This window comes from Melitaea cinxia, chromosome 2, assembly GCF_905220565.1.
Source record: "Melitaea cinxia chromosome 2, ilMelCinx1.1, whole genome shotgun sequence".
Lineage (NCBI taxonomy): Eukaryota > Metazoa > Arthropoda > Insecta > Lepidoptera > Nymphalidae > Melitaea > Melitaea cinxia.
In genome coordinates, this window is record NC_059395.1 from 9606361 (window position 1) to 9625573 (window position 19213).

Sequence of the window (19213 nt, forward strand, 5' to 3'; positions counted from 1 at the left end):
GTAAATTCATCAAAACCTTAATAGCGTCCAAACTTATAATTTAAATTAATTATGGCCGAATTTCGGCCAAAAGGCGACTTCTAGTTTAAATGAAAAAGTAATCCATAAGCTCATTACGCCTTGGCATTTGTAAATATATACCTGTCTGGTATAATCTATATAGGCTATCGTATAGTATCTTACGCCGAGTTGCACGAAAAGAAATTAAAATTTAAGTAGTGATTAAACTAATTTAATCGCAAGAATTGTATGAAATTCTTATGATTAAATTAGTTTAATCTCTACTTAAATTTTAATTTTGTTTCGTGCAACTCGGCGTTACTGACTTAGACTTTGCCGAAGTGGTGCACCAGTTCCTCTTTGGTGGTTTTACATGTGGTATTGGTTACAATTTATACAAGTAGGTCGGCAAGCAACTTACAACATTTACCGTACATATACAAACATTACCATAGCTTATTAGACGCCTGCAACACCAGAAGCATCGCATGCGCGTTCCCAACTCTAACCTCACCAGGAGCTCTGGTCACATTATTTACCACAGAAACACAACACTGCAAGAAAGCAATATTACTTAGCTGTTATCTTCTGTTAGTTCGAGGTACTTTCCCAGTCAGGCTGAATCAGATTTTTGAGCAGGACATTTCCTTCAGTACCCTCCTCAGTTATTACTTGATACGTTTGTTTAATTTTGTAAATGTGTACCTATGTATAATGTTTGTATTTGTAGGTATTCTATACATATTTGTATGTAAATATGTGTTGATGTATTTTATATAACATACAATTTCGGCCTAAAGTTCACTTCTTTCCTTTTCGAATTAAAACTCAACAAAATTGACACTTACCAAATCGAGTTCCATTACAACATTAGTGCAGTTACAAATGTAATAGCTCCTTCCCGAATCTCTTCTTCTGTGTGGTAGGCCTCAGATTCCCGATATCACTTTATTGTTGTCTTTCTATTGCTGAACACATCGTTCGTGATTAATAATTTAAGATACTTTATCTTTCACCTTGAGTATTATGTAAATCGGTACTAGTTTTGTACACTTGGCTAATACAATTAATGGTTTCTATAAAACGATTTTTTTATAATTTAAATATATGTTAATCATGTCATGGATATGAAGTCGTTACGCGGTTGCAATTTCTTGGTTTTTTCTTCTCGTATCTGGATGGAATCAGGGATGCTTTCTTGAAAAATCTATCTTCCGTGGAATGCAGCCACTAGAACTCTATATACCTCCCCTTTTCCGGAATTTTAGTTTCTTTGATAACAGAATTATTATTTTTTTAACTTATTTTTGTTCTTGTAAATTATAAAATAGTTTTTTGAACGAAACTTCATTTCGATCTATGGCTATGGAGTTCATTCGTAAAACACGACGAGCTTAATAATAATCAGTGGGTGTGTGTAACTTTGCTGTTTCTTCCTTAAGACTCAAATTTTATTTCTTTACACTTGTAATTTCATTCTTTAATTTAAAATCTTTGATTTTAGAATTCTATGGACATTTCGAAATCTAGTTAACATGATTTTTACGCGGAAGTCTTATAAGAGCTTTGACTTAACTATCGTCAAATTCGAAGCGAATTTTAATTTCTAATGAGCAAACAATTCGGGTATACTAAAAGGTATCTAAGGTACCACAAGCTGAACTCTGTAACCCATCATTGATGATTCGAAAAAACGTGAACAACGAAGCTTTAGCTACAACAGACTAAATATTCTTCGGAAAACGTTTTCTTATTCCCTCTGGAGTGTATCGTATTTTCCTTTATTAACTGGGGAGCCCTTTCCCTATACTACGAAAAGCAAAATAAAGTGACACCCAACAAATCCTTTGCAAGTTCGTGCAAGGGTTCGATAAGAGTACAATTTTTTTTATTCGTGTATATTTTAGTCACAAATTCTAGCGAAAGGGATTGACTGATTGAATTATAAATTATTAGATAGGTATCTGTCATTTTAATGTATAATTTTACACTGTGGTGATTTGTGTTTGATAGTAACAAATACTAATAACGTTAAATTATCACGGAATTAGAGTTTCGTTGACAATGTTCGATAAATATAACAAAAACAAAAATTTTAGAAAACGTACAAATCAATACCCACCTTGTTTGTGTTTACGGAATAAGTTTTCAACAAAACTCTTAAATATCGGACTTTTAGAGCCTGTTATAAGATCATGAACAATAATTTCAAAAGCGCACCGGAGCGTCAAGTTTTCTTTAGTGCTGTCTAATGACCAGAGCTTATGCCATTTAGTACTGAACCATAAAAATGGTAATGCCGAGCCAAGTAATGGGGAGAAACGAAAACATGAATGCTTTCTCGGTAGCGTCATTTTGACTTGTTTTGAAATGATTAAACTTTTGATATTCATTGTTTCTCGATTTAAACCAGAAATAAAATATTTTAATTAAATGCAGCAATTTTTATATATATTTCTAATATTTAGTTTCATAATATTAACTTTTAATAATAAAATTCTAGATTCAAATTTGAGTAACCAAGTATAAATAATATAAAGATAACTAATAACTTACTTTTTGTTGCACGTGTATCTAATAATATCAGAAAATAGATTAAGACTATTTTGCTTAAATACTCCTGTATATACCATGTACATATATTCAGTTGTATAAGACATGAATACTTCTTCTTACGAAATTTTTTAACAGAAAATTTGTATGCATAAAAGGATTTAAAGGTATTCAAATATAATACATACATAAAAAGATAAGCGTAAAAAAATCAAAACGATTCCTTAAAGCGAATCCTTATCCATCACAATTATATAAGGGAACGTACAAAGTTTGATGAAAGTCATAAATTCGATCAGAGCTCTTTGAATTTTGTACTTATAATGCTATTTAGATACTAACATTTATAACTCGAGCTCTAGGGTGTCAAAACAAATCAATAGAAGTACTACCTACACTTTAAAGGCGATTCAATGTATTTTTCCATAACGACAATGGTCTCCCCATCATTATAGTTTACGAAACGGTTCTTTAAGCGAATCACGTATCTTCAAGTGGACGACAACGTGTCCGTAGAATGTCTAAGAAGTCAAAGAAAAGAGTCCTTGCTACGTGAGCCACTCGTAAAGAAACGTAATCGAAGAGAACTCTAACGATAAGTAAATGCAAGGTACGGTATTTTCGCGAAATATGTACTTTTAATAATACAATATGTCTTAATCTATGTAAATAAAAATATCTCGGTAAACGTGTTTCTAAGCTCTAAACTCGAACGACTGCACCAATTCTAGCCTGGTTTTTTAATTCTCTAACTTTGTTGAAGATTCTTATCAATTGAGAAATTAAGAAAATAGCGCTGACAATTATAAAATGTCAAAAATAATTACAATCATTTCATCTTGACGCGTTTGATAGTTCGCAGAACATGACAAATTCTGCCAGATCAGGTAGTTTAAAATAAACTAGTGGCCGCCGAGGTTGAAATTCGACCATAATTAAAAATTTACATTAAAGAAAACCAATAAATAATGAAAATAAAGAACATTTTTTTTTAATTTTTAATTTGAATACAGACTTAGACAATCAACAAAAGAGTGTAGAATATGCGTGTGTGTGTCAAATACATGGTAGTGTGTGTAAGGTTTTTTTTATTGATTTAATATTATTTTATGCATAATTTAAAAAAATCATTCATGCATTCTGCACTCTTCTTCTATATAAACTATAAGTGTACGAAATTTCATACTCCTCCGTCCGCGCAATTTTCGTAAAAAGTGGTACAAAGTTTTTGCTTCACGTATTAATATACTAGCTGTGCCCGCAATTTCGTCCGCGTGCAATTTAACAAAAAAGTTATTGTTCAGTTTGCAGAGTTATAAAATAAACAAATTTCTAAAATAAAAGTAGCCTAAGTTACTCCTATTACATCAGCTATCTATCAGTGCAAGTACCGTCAAAATCGGTCCAGCCGTTTCAGAGTTTAGCCGGAACAAACAGATAGATAGACAAAAATTTTTAAAAATGTCCTCTGGTATATGTACCGGTATACATCCATATGCATTTAGTAAAAAGCGGTTATTTTAATATTACAAACAGACACTCCGATTTTATTTATTTGTATAGATAGATTATCTACTACGTCTTCTATGTGAATCGTATACATAATATAAAGACACTTAGCTTACAATTAAACATGAGTTTTTAAGGTCGCTATAAATCAAGCTTATTTAAAATTTATAAAGGGCTTGTGACGGCTCCGGCTCTGCTTATCGTATAAATTATGAAAAACAACGAGAAAGCTATAAATTGCAATTCAGTCACCCGACACGGGTGTAGTAATGAGTCGCCTACGTTTGTCCGTAAGCAAATTATCTTTTTATATTTTAACAACAAGATTTCGAAACGTTTTCAAAGTAATATACAGCACTAAAACGTTTTTATTAATGATAAAAACATTCAAAAGCGAAATTTTAATGAAAAATAAAGTTTTAAAATAAATATTCCATTCATATAGCTGAGAGCATGATGACCTAATAAATAAATAATAATTTTGAGTGGACTTATATGTACATCGCTGAAATAAATTACTCTTTATAGAATATACCAGAACGGTATAAAAACTGCAGAGGCGTTGTTCATTTTTAAACATAACAGTTGGTACGACCGGCAGACCATTCGTTGGTTTGGACGTTCCCAATGTAGCATTGTTAGCTTTAACATGATATGAAATAAAATAAAAAAAATACGTTTAAAGCATAGTTTATTAAAGAAAAAAGATTTTTTTTTTTTGTAAACTACTTAAAATTCATTTATTTACGTTATTTTTTTAATGAGTTCTTGTCCAATAATATTATAATAATATTTTTATTAAGTAGAACCTCATTATAAAATTTTCTAACGTATAAAATAATTATCAAAATATAATTAAACATGTATAATATTTACAAATAAAATTTCTTCAATATAAATATATTAAAAAAATAAATAAATATAGTTTTACAAATCGAAAGACAAACTCTGTGAAATACAATAGCAGTGTAAAACTAAAACTAAAAAAAACGAGTGTGCTTTAGACCACACGACTGAAGAAAAACTTCTTTTTTTCCTATAGTAATATAACGTAAACGTAACTCAACTTCCGTTCGTCTCTCCCAATCATACTTTTCATAACGCGTCACACATTCACCAGCTTATTCGTAAGAAGCTTTACTTCAATTAGATAATGCAATTTGTGCGCAAGTGAAGCTCATTAGAAAATATTGTATAGAAATAGAATACACAGCATAAAACCTACATAATTGTGTTTGGTCGCAAACGAAAAAAAAAACCGACTTCAATTACATCGACAAGTAATACAACGTAGATCGACGAAAAAATAGTCAAGCAACTACGCGTTATCAAACATTACTCAACAAAATGTAGTTATCAGATCTCAATAAAATTTATATGTGACCACATGACAAACATCAGCTTTCGATTAAATTAAAAATTATTAAAATCGGTACACCCAGTAAAAAGTTATTGCGGATTTTCGAGAGTTTCCCTCGATTTCTCTGGGATCCCATCATCAGATCCTGGTTTCCTTATCACGGTACCAAACTAAGGATATCCCCTTTCTAACAAAAAAACAATTATCAAAATTGGTACATCCAGTAGAAAGTTATGCGGTATAATACAACGTAGGTCGACGAAAAAAGCGTCAAGTAAAAACGCATTATTAGATATAACTCGAAAAGTAGTTGTTAGATCTCAAATAAATTTAAATGGGACCAATTGGCACACACCACCTTTCGATTAAAACAAAATTTGTCGAAATCGGTCTACCCGGTCAAAAGTTCTGATGTAACATACATTAAAAAAAAAAAAAAAATACAGTCGAATTGAGAACCTCCTCCTTTTTTGGAAGTCGGTTAAAAATTAGATCGTGTGTCTATATATACAGATTGAATGGATCTCATAACTATGATTCCGGATTCCTAATGATTTATTTCAATGGTTTATTTTTTTTACTATTTAATTTTTTTTTCCCGGGGGAGCCTTTAACCCCTATGGGAACGCGTCCCCAAGGTGGCGGATAGGGGAGTGCTCGTCTGGTGCTGCGTGAGCAGTACCAGAAGGGTAGGAGCGAAATAAAATAGCTCCCGCGGACCAAAAGGCCGCAGAAGGACACTGCGATTTTAAACCCCTGTTGCGAGCTTCTCCGACATTTTCGGAGCAAAGGCCGTAGCAGTGCTGTGAGTCTGGGCTAGGGTTCACAGAAGAGATGGCGGCGGAAGAACCCCTCGGGGCCAACGGCGGCGCTCACACTCCGCAGCGGGTGATAGTCTTGGCGTCAGGTGGCAACCGGCCGTAAAAACAAAGCCAATCATTACAACTCCAATCATGAAAGGCACAGATAAGAAAAGGGCAATCAATGCTAGGGCGTCCCCCTCAAGCGACTAATGTCAATTGAGCTTGCCCTGGACGATCAACCGGGCATGAACATCATAAGCGCATACGCTCCCCAGTCCGGAACCCCAAGCTGGGAAAAGGAAGCTTTCTGGGACGAAATTGGCAATCTACTTCAGTCTTTACCGAACTGTGAACCGAAGTTCATTGGCGGCGACTTGAATGGTCACGTTGGTGAGAAAACTACCACTTACCAGAGAATACATGGCAACTTCGGTTATGGCAAAATCAACCAAGAAGGTGAAAGCATCCTTCAAATGGCACTGGCACACGACCTTGCGATTGTTAACACTTTCTTCACTAAACCTGCAGAACATCTGATAACCTATAAAAGTGGCGGAGTATGCACTCAGATAGACTACATTCTAACTGATAGAAAAAAACTAAAGACTTGCAAAGACTGCAAAGTCATACCCGGGGAACCTCTTACTACGCAGCATAGAATACTAGTAGCAGAGTTTAAAATACCAAAACCACATAGGGTGAAGAAGGTGAAAATCATAAGAACGCGGTAGCATAAACTGGAGGGTGAAGAAGGTTTCAGACTATGTGAAGACATCGCACAACATCTTCAGGAGCAGAAGGATGGTACAGCTGACGCAATGTGGAGAGATTTTCAATCATACTGCAATGAAAAAGCTAAACAATATTTAGGAGTATCTAAAGGTGCCAACAATAATAACAAGGATACTAGCTGGTGGAATGATGAAATAAGAGAAAAATTAGAGACTAAGAAAACACTCTTCAAATTATGGCAACAGACAACAGACGTTGCTGATCACCAGGCTTATAAAATTGCTAAGAAAATCGCAAAACGAGCTGTCGCACAGGCCAAGGCAACCACCAGGGATGATTTCTACGCCAAACTTGAAACTGCCTTAAATGATAAAGAAATTTTTAAGTTGGCAAAACGCAAACACCAAAGTAGTAGGGATATTACCACAAACAGATTTATCAAAAATAAACAAGGTAAACTACTAACATCAAATAAAGACATCAGAGACCGCTGGACAGAATACTACACGGAGTTGCTAAATGAGGTATCCCCCAGCGAGGCACCACAAGATATTCCTGCTACAGAAGGCCCTATCCCTTGTATAAAGCCGGAAGAGATAACTCTGGCAATCAAACGAATGACAAATAATAAAGCCTGTGGTCCTGACGATATCCCTGTTGAATTCTGGAAGCGAATGGGAGATACTGGCGTACTGTTTCTGACTAAACTTTTCAACAAGTTCCTAGCTGGTGAAATTCCCGACGAATGGCGGAAAAGCTTTCTCATCCCTTTTTATAAACATAAAGGTGATATAAGACTCTGCGACAACTACAGAGCTATAAAGCTGATCTCACATTCCTTCAAAATATGGGAAAGAGTCATCAATCAAAGGCTACTTGAAATAACTAGCGTCACTGAAAACCAATGCGGATTCGCTCCCGGTAAGTCCACAATTGATGCTATACACTCGGTCAGAACCCTGATGGAAAAGTACAGAGACAACAAAACGGACTTGCACATGATATTCATCGACCTAGAAAAAGCTTTCGATCGGGTACCGAGAGAACTAATTTGGCGTGCTTTAAGGGCTCAGAGTGTGCCCGAGCATTACATAATGCTTATCAAAGATATGTACCACCAAGTATCAGCCAAAGTGCGAACTCCAGCGGGAACAGGCGATGAGTTTGGTGTGAGGGTTGGTGTGCATCAGGGTTCCGCACTCAGCCCTCTGCTATTTAATATTATAATGGACCATCTCACCTCACATCTGCAACGAGCGCCACCATGGGACATTCTGTATGCGGACGACGTTGTCCTCATCAGTGAAAATGCAAATAGCCTGCAGCAGATTTTGGAAAAGTGGAGGGAAGCTCTGAAAACATCAGGCCTGCGAATAAGCAGAGAGAAGACCGAGTACATGCATTGTAACTTTAGCGGCGTCAACAGCAAACACACCATCTTTCTTCAGAATACCCAGCTAAAAGAAGTGGACCATTTCAAGTACCTAGGATCAATCATCAGTAGGGATGGGTCAATAGACACCGATGTCACCCACCGTATAAATACTGGGTGGATGAAATGGAGAGAACTGTCCGGCGTGCTATGTGACAGCCGAATGCCCGTTCGCATAAAGGGACGAGTATACAAAACAGCCGTCAGACCAGCCATGACATACGGAGCTGAATGCTGGCCTCTCAAAAAGCAGCACGAAAACCAACTGCACTGCGCGGAGATGAAGATGCTCAGGTGGGCAGGCGGTGTGACTAGGCTGGACCATGTCAGAAACACACATATACGAGGAACCTTCAAAGTAAGACCTATCCCAGAAAAACTACAGGAGAGCCGCCTGCGGTGGTACGGACACATTATGAGGCGACCATCTGACCACATGACCAGAAAAGTGCTGGATATTAAAACTAAGCCCCGAGGACGAGGAAGACCCCGAATCACATGGATCGCTATAGTAAATAAGAACCTCAAACAAGCCCAAGTCACCAAAGAGAAGACCCAGGATCGTGTTGTCTGGAGGCACATGATACGGAGGGCCGACCCCAAATGAAATGGGAAAGAGTCAGGCAAAGAAGAAGACTATTTAATTTCTTTTAAGTTTTAAGTTCAAAAATCAAAATCTAATTTTTATTTTATTGTAAAATATTTAATTTCAAAATATTTAAATTTTAAATTACTTTATTCGGGCTTCCCAACCACGGTAATCGTTCTTAACGAATAAACTTCAGTTGCGTTCCGATGGGACACAAACACTTTATTCAAATAGACATTTATATGTCACCCCTACTTCTATTACGGCTACACTGGCGTATTTAATTAAACAAGTAAATTATGTCTTTGTTATGTAAAAATATATCATGTGGTATAATTAAATGTTATATAACGCGCCGGTCATTTGAATAATGTAACTTGTTTGCAGTCTCCATTCTTTATCGAAATGCGTCGACGATCAATCGACTTAAATGATTTGTCGCTTGTTACATCACTGGTAAATAAACAGCATAGGCTTATTTTAAACAGATTGATGATTAATTTTACTAATTGACATATTTTACTAATTGACAATAATTCTCAGTATGTATTTATTTTATCGGAGCGGATTAATTTTACTTTTTCGAAAGATAAATAAATTGTTAATTAAACAGAAAAATTCGTATTTTGAAAAAAGATTGTAAAATATTTACATACATATATATCTATACTTATATATACATTTTAAAAACATCTAAACTACATTACTTTATTCTAAAAAGATTGCTCCTTAAAAGACTTAGCCTTAGGCATTCAATAGGTTATAGATAGCGATCGTTACTCATAGTAGGGAATATATCCGCCAACTAAAATTGGAGCAGCGCGAGCGTGGTGGATAAAGCTCGATTCTTCTCCTACACGGGGAAAGAGGCCTATGCCAGCAGTTGGATATTAGAGGCTGAAGCGAAGCGAAGGTATTACTTTTGTGTTAAAGTATAATTTATCAGTAAACATAAACAGTATGCGACGTGATGCCAGAGTCGATATTTCCAACTGGAAAGACTTACATTAAAGTACGCTAACTTCATTTATCTGTCGTGCAACGATTCCATTTTTCGTATAGGTATTGAAAATTTTATTTCAAATGTCTCACCTGCGCCCTCTAAGATGGAAATCTAATTTCATATGAAACTTTTCTATATTCTGCATTTCAAACTGAAAGCTAACTTTTGCCAATTTCTACCGGAATTCCTGTTTTGGGTTTCTTAAAAAAAGTTTTCATAAATAAACAACTATTTGCCAAATTGAATGTTTCGAAATCAAACAATCTTATAGATAGGAAATTTCAAAAAATTTACAGATTAAAATTGTAACAAAAACAGCAAAAAATTAACCCCATTGATTATTCACATTTTTATTAAATCTCCTCTTCTTAATCTCTTAATACTATATATATAGTAACTACATATATATATATATATATATATATATATATATATATATATATATATATATATATATATATATAAAATTAGTTCTATGGAACATGATAGAGTCATATATATCTAAAATTCACAAAAAGAAAATCACAGTATCAATAAAACAGGATCCATTTCAGAGTGCTACTTGAAAATTACTCGAAATTTCCCGGAAAGCTTCATTTTTTATAGCTACGGACAACCAGCACCTGTGTCCGTAGGCCAAATGTCATCGTGGTCTGCTCAACCATTCAAATTTATTCACGAGTTAGGGCACTCTCACAATTCTCTGCACCCGGCCGTTGTGTCGCTTGACTTGAATCACTTTAACCCATATGAAATATCAAAGCGGAAGATTAAGTCGAAACACAAAGCTGAATTTACGACACGGATGTCCGTAAGAGATTTAAATAAATTATATGTAGTATTTATAGAATGAAAATATAAAGTAATATCTTAAGATTCGTCTATTAAAGCAGTGTTGCTTGAAACTAGCGCAGTAATTGGTTATAAAACAATTGTACAGTTTTGAACGATTGTTCTTATTTTACGTTTTTTAGCAACCTTTATTGTAATAAATAAATAAAAGTAACAACAAATATTTTCATAGGTAATGCTGTCATAGAATCCTTATACCAAGACTCCGCTCTCAGTACGTCATCACCTTTGGAACGTTATAAGTAGGTACACACTTAAAAAAATTCATAGAAAATGTATGATTGTTATATATATTAATATTATTATTTATATTATTTTGTATTATTGTAATTTTTTTTTTGCGTTTTTGTGGATATTTTAAGGAGACAGAAATATATTAGCTTGGTTTTGTAATTATATTTTTAATAATTTAGCCTTGTTAAATATCGTAACCAGTGATAAATTAATGTCACATACATGCATTTTGAGATGTACCCAAGTATTATCATAAATATATGGTGAAATGTAATTTAATCGGAATTTTGTTTAAGCATTTAATAAATAACTGTCTCTATATTCTCACCTTCTTAGTATCACAGGACTAAATACTTATCAAATAAAGCCTTAGGCGACCTTTGAATACAATTTAACTTTTCCATAAATAGCAGAACACATTTGCGAAGGGTTGTATTATTAATTAATGACGACGTTAATTACGAATACATTTGCCTGTTTTTAAATCTGTCCAAACTAAATAATAAAATTGTTTGTCAAACAAAAAAAAATCCAACAAGGGAGCAGAGATTATTTAAGCTTTAGTTCAATAAGTGTAATTATTTTAATTTTCGTAATTATGATGTAAAATTATAACAAGTATATATAATTTCTTATTTTTATTAAAATTAAAATCGTACTTAATGTTGTATTCTCTGATTATTTATTATTTATATATGTATATATAAAGGCGATGATTAGAGTTAGCGTCACTGCAGGAAGCCTTGCAACGAGCCCATCTAGCGTCATTATCCCACACCTTGAAGCAATTTACCACCATTACAGATTCCCATTGAAAAACGTAATCGCACCGAATGCAAGACACCATATGGCCGCTGTGGCCGTCAACCATATCCAAAGACTTAAATGGGCACGTTGTCGTCACAGATGGAATGCCATTGCGTTGGGGCAGCCTTGTCAGTGCGGTGGGGGGACCTTCCGCCGCAACCTGCGCCTCCGTCACTCCTCAGATAGTGCCTCGCCTGCGCATACCGTGCGATCGTACGCGCATAGCTCTACGGACTGTTTATAAAATATCGATTCAAAGTTATTTGTATGTTATAACAGTGACACTACGATGAAGTGATTGAAATGACTGTTGTGATATTTCTATTAGAATAAGGTAAACAGTGCTATTATTTAATTTAAACATTTAACACGAGTATATAATTTACAAGGGCATTTACGAGTCAGTCCGTGCAACAGTCATAACAGTTATAATAGTTATGTGTGTATTATTTTTAACAAAATAACGAAGAATAATAGTGTGGTTTATTTAATGATTATGAATGGACAGGATAGTAAGTATGGACGACCGGTTGCGAGCATTCCTTCGCTTGCATAACGAAACAAAAATAGAGCAGTGTGTCAATAGTCTTTGTAGTGTTGAAAGCCTTTTCGAGTAATAAGGGTGACAAAGATTGTACAGTGTAGAGTTAATGACATCACCTGTGATATGTTCGCACTCCGCCTACAGTACACGTGTCTAAGGTTGCGAGAATTGTTTAAACTTTATAAATTTAAAGCTATACGTAGAATTATTGTAATCATAAAAACCACTATTTATCTCAATAGTTATTTTATTATGGCTTTTAGTAATTATTAAACACACTTTTATTTTCTTTGTAGATAAATTAACAAACTAAAATGAAATAATAGTGTTTATGGTCAAAAGCAATCTACCTAATACAATTACCCATTTTATTTAATAATATATAATTTTTTTCGCATTGTTTCGAAATTTATCATACATATTTATACTCCATAAATTAAAAACTACTTATTTATAGATAAAAAATTAAAAAAAACAAATCATAATAATAATAATAAAACATATTTTATGACCAAAGTAATTAAATATTGATAATTATCCAATATTAATATACGTATGTACATACTCGTATGTATGTCTAATAAAATAAATAACAAATCTTGGAAGTTTACATACTTTGTATTAAACTAACAAAACGATGGTCTCATTGACCATACAAAACGATTTAAACTAGGTACGAAATATTTTCAAACTTTTAAAAATTGTTTGGCAACGCATGGGTTATATGTATGTGTATTGGGGTCTTTGTTGACACTCAAATTGTTTAAATATTCACTAAGATCTGAAATCTGAAAATAAACCAAAGAGTCACTACTCCCGTGTGTGCGTGCGTGCGTGCGTACATCCGAGCGTGCGTATGTGTGTGTGTGTGTGTGTGTTTTTCACACCATTCTGTGTTGGATTAAGTTGGCGACTTAATCTCTTCTCCTTGGATTAGTTTAATGGTACCTCTAAATCTTATCTTTTCCCTTAAAGTGAGGAAGAGATTTCAGTTAGCAATTGGAAAACTTACAGTTTGTTAAAATTCAGTACCCTTCAACATCATTTCAGCCTATCGCAGTCCACTGGTGAACATAGACATAGAAAAATGGTACCAACCCTTCAACATATGTCTATTTGTTACCTACGTTTTGTACGGTTTTTACACGTAAATTGGAATTCACCCGCTCCTAATTCCTTTATAAAACCCTCGCGAGAAAACGGTGTTTCTAAAACGATTCCGTAAAAAAAATCAAGTTACGAAAATCTTTTCGACTAAGTTTTAGATGATTTGTTGATTATTTATTTCACAAAATCTCTCATTAATGTAAATAAATAAAATAAAAAATAAAAATAAAAATAAAAATAAAAATAAAAAAGCCTTTTATTTCTTCCAGAAAATGTTAGTTTACAAGTTAAGTTGGTTTGTTAGTATCGAGTATTTTTTTAAAATAATTATATTATAAATAAAACACTTTTTTCTTTATATTGGATATATCAACTGATCGTGATCGTGGTCGATTTAAATACTTACTATATCAATATAAGGCTATGTTGTCACTGACTTACATAGGCTATATTTTAACGAGAGTTATTCACGCAGACGAGCCCACGGACAGAAAGTTAGTATGTTAAGTATGGCGAGGATTACATAACACTTTAAGAAGTATTTATTTGACATATAATTTGTTGTCGAATTCGACCTACAATTCTACAACTGTGTAAAAAATTGTTTACGTTGCTCGTTTTCGTTTCTTATTATTATATGAATAAAATTGACATATAAAAGCAAATAAGATGATTTCATTTATATCACGTGGAATGAAGAAGACACGAAAGAGATTGTTCGGTATAGTTGAGATTATAATGTATTTTAAAATTAACCCTTAGACAACCCTAAAACAACAAAAGTATTTAAAATACCATACCCAAACATACCTCAATATTGTTAGTAAACTATTTACCTACTAAGTTATAAGGTAGCTAAATTAAGCTTTCGTTCTGAATACCTTTTGTTCTTGTTTTACCTTTTATTTAAACGACAAGTTTGAAAATGTCGAAGCGTTGGACGAAAATAAAAGGCTATCAAAACGTTAATTGGGATTAGGTGTTAAATACATCAATATTATCGCGATGCTTTTAGACATCCAACTATTTATTGATTGGTCACATGCCTGTAACGTTTAACATACTATGAATTTAATGTAAGATTTTCCTTTTAAGAGGATTTTAAATTTGTCTTAAAACTTTAATTCAAAATCCGAACTATTATAACCCTTCTAATTATAACGTCTAAATGAAATCGAACAAATTGAATAAATAATTGCTTAAAAACTTTATTTATATAAGAATTATAAATTCAACAAAAATATGTTGGCCAAATCGTTTGAGCAGTACTTTCGTAATATATTCACACAGATTAATCGTTCATATAATTATTATCATCTTCGTAGGTTTTTATTAATGTAAAAATTCCTAGAGTATTGATTTCACTGATTTGCAAGAGTATAAGTTTTCTTTTATTTTATTGTTTAACTGGGATTACATCTATTCTATGCTTAAAAATAATGTTTAAAAAAAAAGTTGAAAATAGATGATCGTTCAACGATCTTACAATAGGTAAGCCTCTTTTTTACGAGAGTTTAAAATTTATAAATCCTTCTTCAAAAGGTTCCTTTAAGTATTTTTTATAAATAAACATATTATAATCTTCATTTTCGACCAAAAAGAAAGCATTCGAAAACACAATTCGTAATTTCCTAATAGTTGAAATAAGATCGCTTAGTAACAGATCGGTATTTATCACGCGTAGATAAAAATCTTTTACTTAGGGGTAACATTGTGACTCAAACGTGTGAAATTTTTGAATATTTCTTAAAATATTTTCAAAGGCACTTTAATATTGCCTACAATATGTTTCAAATAGACTGGTATCGGAGTCCTAGTTGTAAATATGGCATTGAATGGCCCTAAAATTTTTTGAGATTTAATACTTCGTGACGATTCAAAAATTTAAATTTGCACTACTATGAATGAATGAACTAAGAAATCCCTCCACTTTATCGTATTAGTGTAGATGATATTAGCTGTGTAGTGGCTGTGTGCGAATAAAAAATATTGTTATTAATAAATTAATATAAAAACTAATAAGGCTTCTGCGTTACTATAATTTTTTGTTCGTTGTATTGTCTGAAGTAACGCTCGAACGCTTATGTATAGTCAAGTTACAAATTAGTGTTTTAATCGTAATAACGTCGTATCTAAAAAATAATAACTTGATGAATCATTGAGATATGCCATTAGCTTCGCTTTACACATGTAGGCAATAATAATACGCAGTAGTTCATATATACATACATGCTATTAATTAGACATAATTTAATCTATATCTATAGTTCTATACTAAAATTGTAAGGAGGAAAGACTTGATTTTCTGTTTGATTGTGATAGATAAATTTAACAACTGCTGGATCAATTTTAAAACTTATTTCAATACAAGAATTCCACTTTATCACTGAGTGACCTGTGTGGAAATATAGACTATTTTAATGGACAACGGAACAGTTAAAATCGTGTAATCAGTGTAAAAACTAAAAATGATGCATTATAAAAAGCATGTATATATATATATATATATATATATATATATATATATATATATATATTATTTAGTAATAAAATATTTTGAAGCAATCCACAAAGTCATTCACAATCATTGCGTTTGCTTGATCATTACACAGCATGTTACTTTAACAAAGTCAGTTCCCGCTGTATTGCTTAGATCTTTAAAACTACGCAACGGCTTTTGATGCGGTTTTCTTTAGTAAATAGAATGATTGCAGACGAACGTTAATATGTATAATACATTCATAACATAGTAGAGGAACACTGATAGTTTTTGGAACCGTGCGAAGTCGGGGCGGGTCGCTAGTATTTAATAAAATTATAAAGGTTTGTTAATCGAAACAAGCATTTGCTTGCTTTGAAATGTATCGCTGAAATGTTATTAATGAATTATAAATAAAATAAAAATCAATATATATATATATATATCATAAAATGCATCATATCTTCTCTTTTAAACGATTTCTTTAAAACGGGAAACCTGTTTTGAATATTACTTAATATCTCGCCATCACAAATCAACAACATCATACTTTGTAGTAATAAAATAAAAACATCATACTTTGTAGTAAGTCATAAACATGTAACCACGCAATATGAAGAACATACTTTGAACAAATAATGCTCGAACAAGTATCATTCACCCACACAATTTTACAAAGTTAATAGCTACGACTGTCAATAGGAAATCAATAATAATAGTCATATTAATGTTCAATAATAAGTGGTTGCAAAAATATTTACTTCGAGCGTATGAAAATGTGTAGTCTATATCTTGTACGAACATAGATATATCTTTCTGCGCCGACGGTTTCACACATTATTGGAGGCAGCGAAGCACGAAGCACGTCGCGTCGTTACGGACCCTCGTTAAAAATAAAAATTATACAATAAATTTAGCGGTGGTTCACCATAATTCATATTCTTATTAATTCTAAACGTGTATCTCCATTATCTATAATGTGCGTTTAATTAGTTTTGCTTCGTTCCTCTTCCGAATTGCGGGAAAAAGTTTATAAGAGACCGCTTTACGGTATACACATCAGTCAACCAGCTCAGCCTATTGCAGGCCACTGCTAGACAAAGGCCTCCCCAAGTTCGCGCCAGACATCCTGAATCCTCATCCAGCCTACACCGGCAATCTTATGTAGATCGTCGGTCCAATGGGCCGGAGGACGTATACACATAAATTTCGTGAAATACTTTAAAATAATAATGACAAAGTAAAAAAAAAATGTACTAAAATTCAGTTATCACTAACATTTCTTCAACCTCATTGTATCTTACATAACAAATTTAATTTTTTTGTATTATTTTATTTTATTTTTTGTGTAATACCTACACCTGAAGAAATTATAAACGTTTTTAATGTCATGTCGGAGGTGCGGGGTCGATCCCAGCTGGAACGGTCGGTATTTTTGATATGATATTTATAATGTTTGTAACAAATTTAGTCCGAAAGTCTCAGATATAATGATAAATTTTTACGAACTTTAGAATTAATAAAATTATAAAACGGTTATATTTTTCAGGTAGTATGAGCATATTTCAACAGGTATTTAATTTAATTACATAGTTAATCTTATTGAATATTGTTATTGAGCTTCAAAAATAGTTAGCATTAAATATACAACTGTAACGCCTATTTTAGGCCCAGAAATAGTGATATAATGCGTTATAGAAATCTGAGACTGAGCAAGTTGATTTATTAAAAATATTGAGTATACCAAAATATTTTAAACTAATCTACGATTGTATCACACTAGATAACAATGACTAGGTTAAGTTCACGTTATAAAGCAAATAGGTATTGTAACCTTATTTTATTTTTTAATATTGTATTGTTATAAAACTAATTCCAGAAGTAGTTAGATTATTAATATCATGTTATAATTAGTGTTCTAAGAGTTCAACAACTAAGCCTCTTAGATGTTTTTTTTTTTTTTAATATAGTAGCCAATACATAAAAATATTTTCAAATTTTAAGTACCACGGAAACGTCACGGTTTTATCATACCTAGTACATTGAGTATAAGTAAAACTTTTACAAGAAATAAATTCATTATTATCATGAAAGGAAACAAACATTGCATTTAAAACGCAGTTGAGGAGACGCAATTATCGCCATGTAATTAATATACATGATCGCAGTCGACAGATCACTTCCTTCCTCCAAGTTTGAAATTACTGTTTAGATGAATAATTTTATTTAAAATTTTAGTCCTTTAGATATACTAGATGCAAGTTCACGGCGTTAAATACAATCAAAATATTACAATTGTAATTGTATTTAGCACTGTCAAATTGAATTTATAATATTCAATAAATATATTTTATATATTACTAACTGACCCCACAAACGTTGTTTTGCCATAAAACATTAACCTTCTCAATCCCCCCTCCCCCTTCTAACTTAGGGGAATGAAAAATAGATGTTGGCCGATTCTCAGACCTACCCGATATGCATACAAAATTTCATAAGAATCGGTCCAGCCGTTTCAGAGGAGTTTAACTACAAACACCGCGACACGAGAATTTTATATATTAGATTTAGTTATTTTGTAAAATATAAATTTTATTACACAAGTTTTTTTTATTGTTAATGTTATAAACAATGCTTTTGAAAGCAAATATTCTTAAAAACATTAAAATATATCTATTATAAATATCCTTTTACCTGGGGTTGTCTGGAAGAGATTGCTTAAAGCAATAAGACCGCCTTTGCATGCTGTCATTGTAACTACCTTTTGTGTAATTTCATTTCTGTTCTGTTGTTTTTTTTTTCTTTTTTTTTTTACTACGTAACAGTGTTTGATTATAATTATGTATGCAAGAAGTAATAAATAAATAAATAAATAAATAAATAAAATATTATAAACAAAATATTTACCGCAAAATATATGTAAACGGACTTTGGATTCAAACTATAGTTTAAACCTTGGTTTCAAAAATTAGTAAATACAAACTTCAGCCTGGACTCGTTTACAACTGGTTTTCGAGGAACTGGTCAATAAGACCCAAAGGTCTGCTCGATCAGCGAAAAAAGAACAATATACTCGTTTACTTTTAAGCGACTGATGAATCATCGAAATTTTGTATACTGAGAATTGCATTTCTTCGCATACTTAACTCACACGGCAATAAAATAATAAAATAAAGTGGTTTTGGTCAGTTAGCCAACTTTAACCTAAT

The 19213-nt window shown here is 32.6% G+C and overlaps 1 protein-coding gene across 1 annotated transcript in view; it reads left to right on the plus strand.

Annotated features, from left to right (window-relative positions):
- Window positions 1-11981: 11981 nt before the first annotated feature.
- The window catches only part of LOC123664436 (filamin-A), a 114336-nt gene continuing 107104 nt past the window's right edge, over window positions 11982-19213 (plus strand). The window contains exon 1 of the mRNA XM_045598981.1: window positions 11982-12208. The gene's annotated coding sequence lies outside the window, so the exon portion shown is untranslated. The remainder of the gene's footprint in view (window positions 12209-19213) is intronic.